Genomic DNA, 7,523 nt, shown 5'->3' with positions numbered 1-7,523 from the left:
ACAGTCTAAATTCCCTAACACACACAGACAGAGACAGACAGACTAGTGCCAATTTGTTAGCAGCCAATTAACCTATCAGTATGTTTTTGGAGTGTGGGAGGAAACCGGAGCACCCGGAGGAAACCCACGCAAAAACGGGGAGAACATACAAACTCCTCACAGATAAGGCCATGGTCGGGAATTGAACTCATGACCCCAGTGCTGTAAGGCATAAGTGCTAACCATTACGCTATCGTGCTGCCCCATAATATTAGATGCCACTAATAACTACTAGATATAATTATGATTGTCATCAGTTTATAATAATACTTTTTTTTCTGTACAATAAAGCTTTAAATGGTGTAATGATACTGGGTTTAATGCACAGCTGGCCTACCTGGTACCTATCCAAGGTTCAAAATCATCCAGGCAAATATCGCAAATAAAACAAATAGGTTTATTTAACAAAATTGTAGCACCAAACAGCACTCTCAGGGGGTGCCGTCTATCCAAACTTCTCCTGGCTGCCAGCAAGGCAGCGGTCCTGAGTCACTGGCTCTCTGCTTTTGGCGGACAAACAGCTCCCCAAGACCTAGAGAGAGTAGATCAGGACAAAGGCAGTATTCCAAGCACCGACTGTCCCTTTCTTGTCAGGGCAGAGACCGAGGCCTCAACGCCAGCCTGACTTCAGCTATCACTGGGTAGTGATTGCCCATATGCTGCTCTCTGGAGCCCTCTATTAAAGGCATAAATGACCTCGGGAGTTTCAGTACCTGCCTGATTGGTCCTTTTCTGTGTACCTTTTCACAGGTAAACATGCAGACAAAGGGATAGCAGATGAACCACTCTTGAGATAATTTGGGGCAGTTATTGTTCTGTGGTTATACAGTAGAAGTTGTGTAAACAAATGAGGACACAACCTACAGACATTACATTTAAATATATAATGTAGTCATCTGTTGACCTTTTCCCTATGCTAACACACACAGACACACAGCTAAACAAAGACAAAAGACCCCCTGGTGTGATTTACCTTCATACAAGAATTTGGTGGACAATAATCCTTTGCATAGACTTAAACAATGGACTAGTCTGCTTGTATACACAAGATAGGAACATCATGCTGCCAGACATATTAACTGCTGACAAATACAAAATATACAAGTTTAAATATGTTTGACAAATATGGGGAACCAGGGGGCTAGAAAAAGAATATGTTTATATAGTCCACACTTTCTGAGAGTAGCGGGAGCGTCAGTGGTCTGCGGATAGCAAGTTGTACCACTGCGGTGATGGGAAGACTTGTCCAGGTGCAGGTAGGTGGCGGAATAGCAGGTAGTCTGTAGCGGCAAGTATACCACTGTTGAGCAAGGGAGACTTGTCCAAATGCAGGCAAGCAGCTGAATAGCGAATAGTCTGTGGCGGGTACGTTACCACTGATGAGCAGAGCAGGCTTGTCCAGGTGCAGGTATGCAGCGGAATGGCAAGCAGTCTATAGCGGGCACGTTTACCACAGAAGAGCAGATAAGGCTAGTCCAGGTGTAGGCATGCAGCGGAGTAGAGGTAGTCTGTAGCGGGCAAGTTCACCACGGATGAGCAGAGAGGACTTGTCCACAGCAAAACCGATTACACGAGCAGAACACAGGAAACACCTAGGAGTCTCAAGGGAATGAGAACCAAGAACAGGCAACGATACTAAGGACACAGGTGCCTTAAATAGTGAGTGGTGATTGATTCACCAATAGGATTAAAAGCAAGGTTTTAAGTTCAAGAGTCCTGCACATGCGCAATCCAGTCAAGATGGTGGACGGCCGCGGCTTAGGACAGGCGCCGGCAGGAATGAGAGAGAGCCACGTACCGGACCAGAGGCACTAACCGTCCGGTGAGTGACAGTTAGTTTAGACCAAAAAAATTGTATTTTTTTCAAAAATAGCAAAACAAAACCAAAGAAAACCAAAACCAAAACGGTAATCCAGATCCAAAACCAAAACCAAAACATGGGGGTCAGTGAGCATCTCTAGTAAATATGCAGCTCCCCTTAGAAGCAGAAGTTCTTGCTTCCTCCACCATGTGGTTGATGGCTGAACTGCAGATAAAATGCCATTGTTTTACGGTTATCTAGTGTGTTTAAACACTTAGGGGCATATTCGATTGCCGAAAATCCTGCGGCCGCGCAGTATTACCGTAATCCTGCGCAGTTTTTCCGCGCTCGATCCCGCGGTCAATTGAATACCCCCCTTAGAATACATATTCAATCACAGTCATTATTAGTTAATAATTAGAACTAATTCACATAATTCTAAAAGACTACTCACACTGTGCATCATAAAAACAACTAACTTGTGTAGGGGCTTTTAACAGAACTGGGGGGTAGAACTAAGCAAGAATTGGAGGCAGACACACAAATAGGAAGACTGACACATTAGCAGGAGCTTCACTGAAGCAAAATGCTATTGTTTCCTCTTCAACTATTAAGAGAACACGTAAATCGGACCATTTACATAGAGAGATAGCAGGGCACACCTAGGCAATATGTGGCATAGCCCCAACATGTGTAAAATATATGTGTAAGCATATGTGTAAAGCACTACGACATATGTTGGCGCTAAATAAATAAATGATGATGATGATGATGATATGGCATTACACGTTTTGGTCCCGGTAACAACAGCCAAGGTCACCAGTGGGATGTTCAATGCAGTGGCTAGTGCGGCAGTGGGACATGCCCTGGTGACACAAGCAGTGGCACCACCAGGTAGGTGGACTCATGCAATGGCTTGGGCAGCCATGTCACCGGTGGGGTGTGTGACCAACGGCGCTGCACAAAAGCACCTAGCGCCGGGTACAGGGGAGTCAGGTAACTCCCGCCCCAGAGAAGAGCAGTCATATTGCTGGAGAGTCAGAACAGGTTCCCCTTTGTCTAGAAAGGCTAATGCTGCAAGACACCAGTTTTAAATAGCCCCTGGAGTAAGAACAAGGGAAGTGTACACCATAATTAGAAGCGCCCATAGGAGCCAGAAAAATAAAGATGGGTGGGCACAGCGTGTCCTACGGGAGGAACTAGAGGGTCACTCCCCAGAGCCTGGGGCGCCCCCAATATGTAGAATTCAGGGGCGTGGTTCCTGCCACAAGGGCCAGTGTAATTGAAGAGAGTGGGAGAGTTTGTAGTTCTTCGACAGCTAAAGAGTTATAGGATGCCCAAGACTGGATTAGATAGATAAGATAGTAGAAAGATATGTAGAGAGTGAGTCAGCTAAATAAATAGACCGAAAGCTGTGAACCTATGCTCAGTATATCTCATATTATATATGGTACCAGCTGCATGGCTGTAAGCCCACACTCAGTATTTCCCATATTATAAATGGTATCAGGTGCATGACAATATAAATGCCTATATATGTATACAAATATTGAGCTGGCTGGATGTAAAACGACAGAGCAACGACATAAACACACGGCAGTCCATAGCACATCTAGGAAACATTGCCACACAGCAGTGGCAGAAAAAAAAAGTGGTGCAAGATAAAACTGTCCTTGGGGTCTCCCACCCACCCATATGTTAGAAAGCTTTAGCAATCTCACACAGAAACAGGAGGGGTAGCAGTTTCAGTTTAACAAAGCAAGCACTTCAGCGACAAAGAGTGCCACTTTTGTGGCTGATATGCTTGGTTTGTTTGGGCCCCAACAAAACATGCTAACAATGGGCTTAAGACAGCTAAGCTAACAGTGCTGTCAATGAACTCTACAGTGGCAAGATGTTGTCATCATCATCACCCTCATCCTCACCCTCATCAGTGTGCACATCATCCTCACACAATAATAATTCATCCCCGCTGGAATCCACTATCACAGAAGTCTCTGTACTTTGATGTAATTGCCGCTAAAGACCTTCCTCGTGGAAATTGTGGTTCATTTTGATGAAAATCATCTTTTCCTCATTTTTTGGAAGTAGCCTCCTAAGCTGTTGCTGACAAGGTTCCCGGCTGTGCTGTAAACTCTTTCCGAGTACATACATGAAGGTGGGCAGCTTAGGTATTGCAAAGCGAGTTTGTACATGGGTCTCCAAATTGCTTTTTTTTCATCCCAGTATGTAAAGGAACTGTAAGACTTGTCAATTTCTATGATGCAGTTAAAATAATCATCCACAAAGAGCATGCTTCATGTGTCAGCCCCAAACCAGGTGTCCTAGAGGATTCATCACATTTAGGTAGTCATTAAACCATGTCTGGTCGTGCTGCATCTTTAATCTCCTTCTCCTCTGTAGATACCTCCCTCTCCCTGTGAAGAACTGTCAAAATTATATAGACACAGGAATGGATATTACAACTGGAGTGGCATTAGATCTTCTTCAGACATTAAATCTGGATGGATGTCTAAATAGATGTGTACATATACACGTCTATTTAGACATCCATGCTTACATTACTTCTGCAAGCAATGTTGTACTTTATTACTAAAACTGTTGTCTTAATACCATTAAAAATGGTTGTTGATAGTAGGACCAGGTGGCGTCACGGCAGAGGGACCACGATTTTTGGGAATTCTTTTAGACCAGACCAGATGACAAAATGTCCTGCTGAATCATTTGCATCATCCCTGGGTCTCTTGGAAAAGCTGAGATTTTTCGTAGAAGCAGTAGCCATGGTGTACAAGGTGTTGAAACCACTCTAAGTAGTCACCTGAGATATGAGTTCAGACACAGTTAGCGTAAGTCAAGTGATTCCCCTAATTAGACTTTTGGAAAAGCAGCTAGAGAAATTGAAGGAGGAGATGAAACAAAGCAATTCCGCTGAATATGTAGGAATTGTAGATCAAGTACTTTGTTTACTTCACCAGAATATGAACGTTATCAACATCTTGAAATCCTATCACTACATTTTAGCAACTGTGCATGTTCCTAGGATTAAGAGCTATGTCTTCTCTTTATTTCCAACTGACCCAGATCTCAAGAGATGCATTGAGCCATTGGTCAGCAAGCTGACAGCTCAAGTGGTACATGAAAGGATGATGTCTCCTCCCTCAGTTTCTTTGGCAACTGCTACTAGGTAAAAACTTAGCTTTCCCAGGACACCCAGTGGTGATGCAGATGAGTCAGCACAACATTTTGACGTTCTGTCTTGTCTAAAAGAATTGCCCAAAGTTGTGATATCTCTTTGTAAAATGAACTACAAATTCCACGAATAAGGCCATTACCGGAAATTACATCAAAATACAGGGACTTCTGTAATGGTGGAATCCAGCGGGATGAATTAGTATTGTATGTGGATGATGTACACACTGGTGAGGGTGAGGATGATGACAGTGTTGATTGCAGGTGCTGGGATCTGTTAGGAACTCCCAAGTCAGTACAGAGAAACTCGGGAACTACTCTGAAGGCCAGGTGTTCGCTGGAGCCCCTAGTGGTGGGGACAGACTGGGCTGTGGGCCGACCGAGGGTCGAGTAACGTATACTGACTTAAAGGAGTTCCCAGAAGTGGAGTGATTGGTGGACTGTAGTATAAGAAGAATCCTAGGTCAAAAGGTCACAGGCACAGATGCAATATCCAAGGGCAAGCGAAGGGTCAAACTCACAGGCAGAGAAGCAAAATCCGGATTCCAGGCAAAAGGTCAAGGTCATAAGAGAAGGGTCACAGGTCCAATAACAAGCAGGGGTCAAAACACGGGTAGTCAAATCCAAGGTAGCAGGAACCAAAATGGATAGCACAAGCAGGCAGCAGGACTGAGGACAGAACGCTATAACCGGCAATGAGGCTGCAGACCTCACTGCCTTAAATACCAGTAGTGGCCAATCAGAGCCTAGCTCTGAAATCACATGGGCAGGCTCAATCCTGCCATATTAATCAGCCCACAGGCTTGTGGGCGCTTCTGCGCATGCGCCCGGCTGTTCCCAGCTGCCGGGACGTAGCGCCCCTGTAAAATTACCATGGCAACGGTCGGGTAAAAGCAGGAAGTGACGTCCCAGTTGCCATAGCGACGACCGGGACGCCTGCAGGAAATAGGTGAGAGTCGCGGCGGTGCCCGCGGCCGCCGCGACTGCTAACAGTACCCCCCTTGAGGAGGGGTCAAGGAACCCCGACATCCAGGTTTCGTGGGAAACTTATTAAAAAACTCTTTAATGAGCCTTTCAGCATGGAGACACCTCTGTGGTATCCAACATCTCCCTTCTAGGCCGTAACCCTTCCAGTGGACTAGGAATTGAACTTGGCCTTCAACCGTCCTAGAGTCAAGGATCCTTTCAACGATGTATTCCTGGTCTCCGTTCACAATCAAAGGCCGGGGCCTGGTAGAGGAAGGCTGACTGAATTTGCTGGGAGCCGCAGCTTTCTTTAGAAGAGAACAGTGGAATGTTGAGGGTATTTTTAAGGAAGGTGGTAGTCTCAGCCTGAACGCCACTGGATTTATCTTTTTCTCGATTGAAAATGGTCCAATGTATCGGGGCCCCAGCTTCCTGCAAGGTTGCCGTAACCTGATGTTGCGTATGGACAACCAAACCCGATCCCCCACTTTCAATGAACATGGCGCACGATGGCGGTCCGCGAAAACCTTGGATTTTTGGGAGGCTAGACCTAATGCAGAGTGCACCTTTTTCCAGACACCCCTCATCCTGGCAGTAAAAGCAGGTGTTCTGTAATCCCCACAGGAAACAGCAGTAGAGAACGAGTTGGATTTCGGATGGAACCCGAAGTTGCAGAAGAACGGGGATGTGTGTATGGTGGAATGGCAAGAATTATTATACGCGAATTCCGCCCAGGGTAAGAGAGAGGACCAGTTATCATGGAATTTAGACACATACATGCGTAAGAACTGTTCCAAGGCCTGATTGGTTCTTTCTGTCTGACCATTCGACTGAGGGTGATATGCCGAGGACAGACTGATAGTGATCCCAATGGATTTACAAAAAGATCTCCAAAAGTGTGCAATAAACTGGGATCCTCGGTCCGATACAATGTCTTCGGGAAGCCCATGGAGACGAAAGATATGTGTGAGAAACAAGGTGGCCAAGGTCCTGGCATCAGGTAATTTGGGTAAGGAAATAAAATGTGCCATCTTACTGAATCGGTCCACCACTACCCAAATGGTGTTATGACCTGTAGATACTGGCAGGTCAACAATAAAATCAATCGAAAGATGAGTCCAAGGCCTGGTTGGAGCAGGTAAGGGTAACAGTAGACCAGAAGGACGATTTCTAGCAGATTTATTTCTGGCACTTTCAGGACAGGCACGGACATAAGTCTCCACGTCATCCAATAAGGTAGGCCACCAAAGCCAGCAAGAAAGAATTTCGATAGTCCTACGAATTCCTAGATGACCAGCTGAACAGTTATTGTGACCTTCTATGAGAACAGATTTCCTAAGGTGCACCGGAACAAATAATTTGTTGGCAGGTGTCTGCACCAGAGCGATTTTCTGGAAGTGACGGATAGTGGCTCCTAAATCCTGGGTGAGTCCGAGATGAATCGTGGTTGAAGGAACAATAGGCAACGGGTCAGGTGACTGAGGATGATGGGCCAAAAAACTTCGGGACAACGAATCGGCTTTAGAAT

Source organism: Mixophyes fleayi, chromosome 6 (genome assembly GCF_038048845.1).
Source record: "Mixophyes fleayi isolate aMixFle1 chromosome 6, aMixFle1.hap1, whole genome shotgun sequence".
NCBI lineage: Eukaryota > Metazoa > Chordata > Amphibia > Anura > Limnodynastidae > Mixophyes > Mixophyes fleayi.
The sequence above is the reverse complement of the archived record's forward strand: the minus strand, read 5'-3'. Positions refer to the sequence as shown.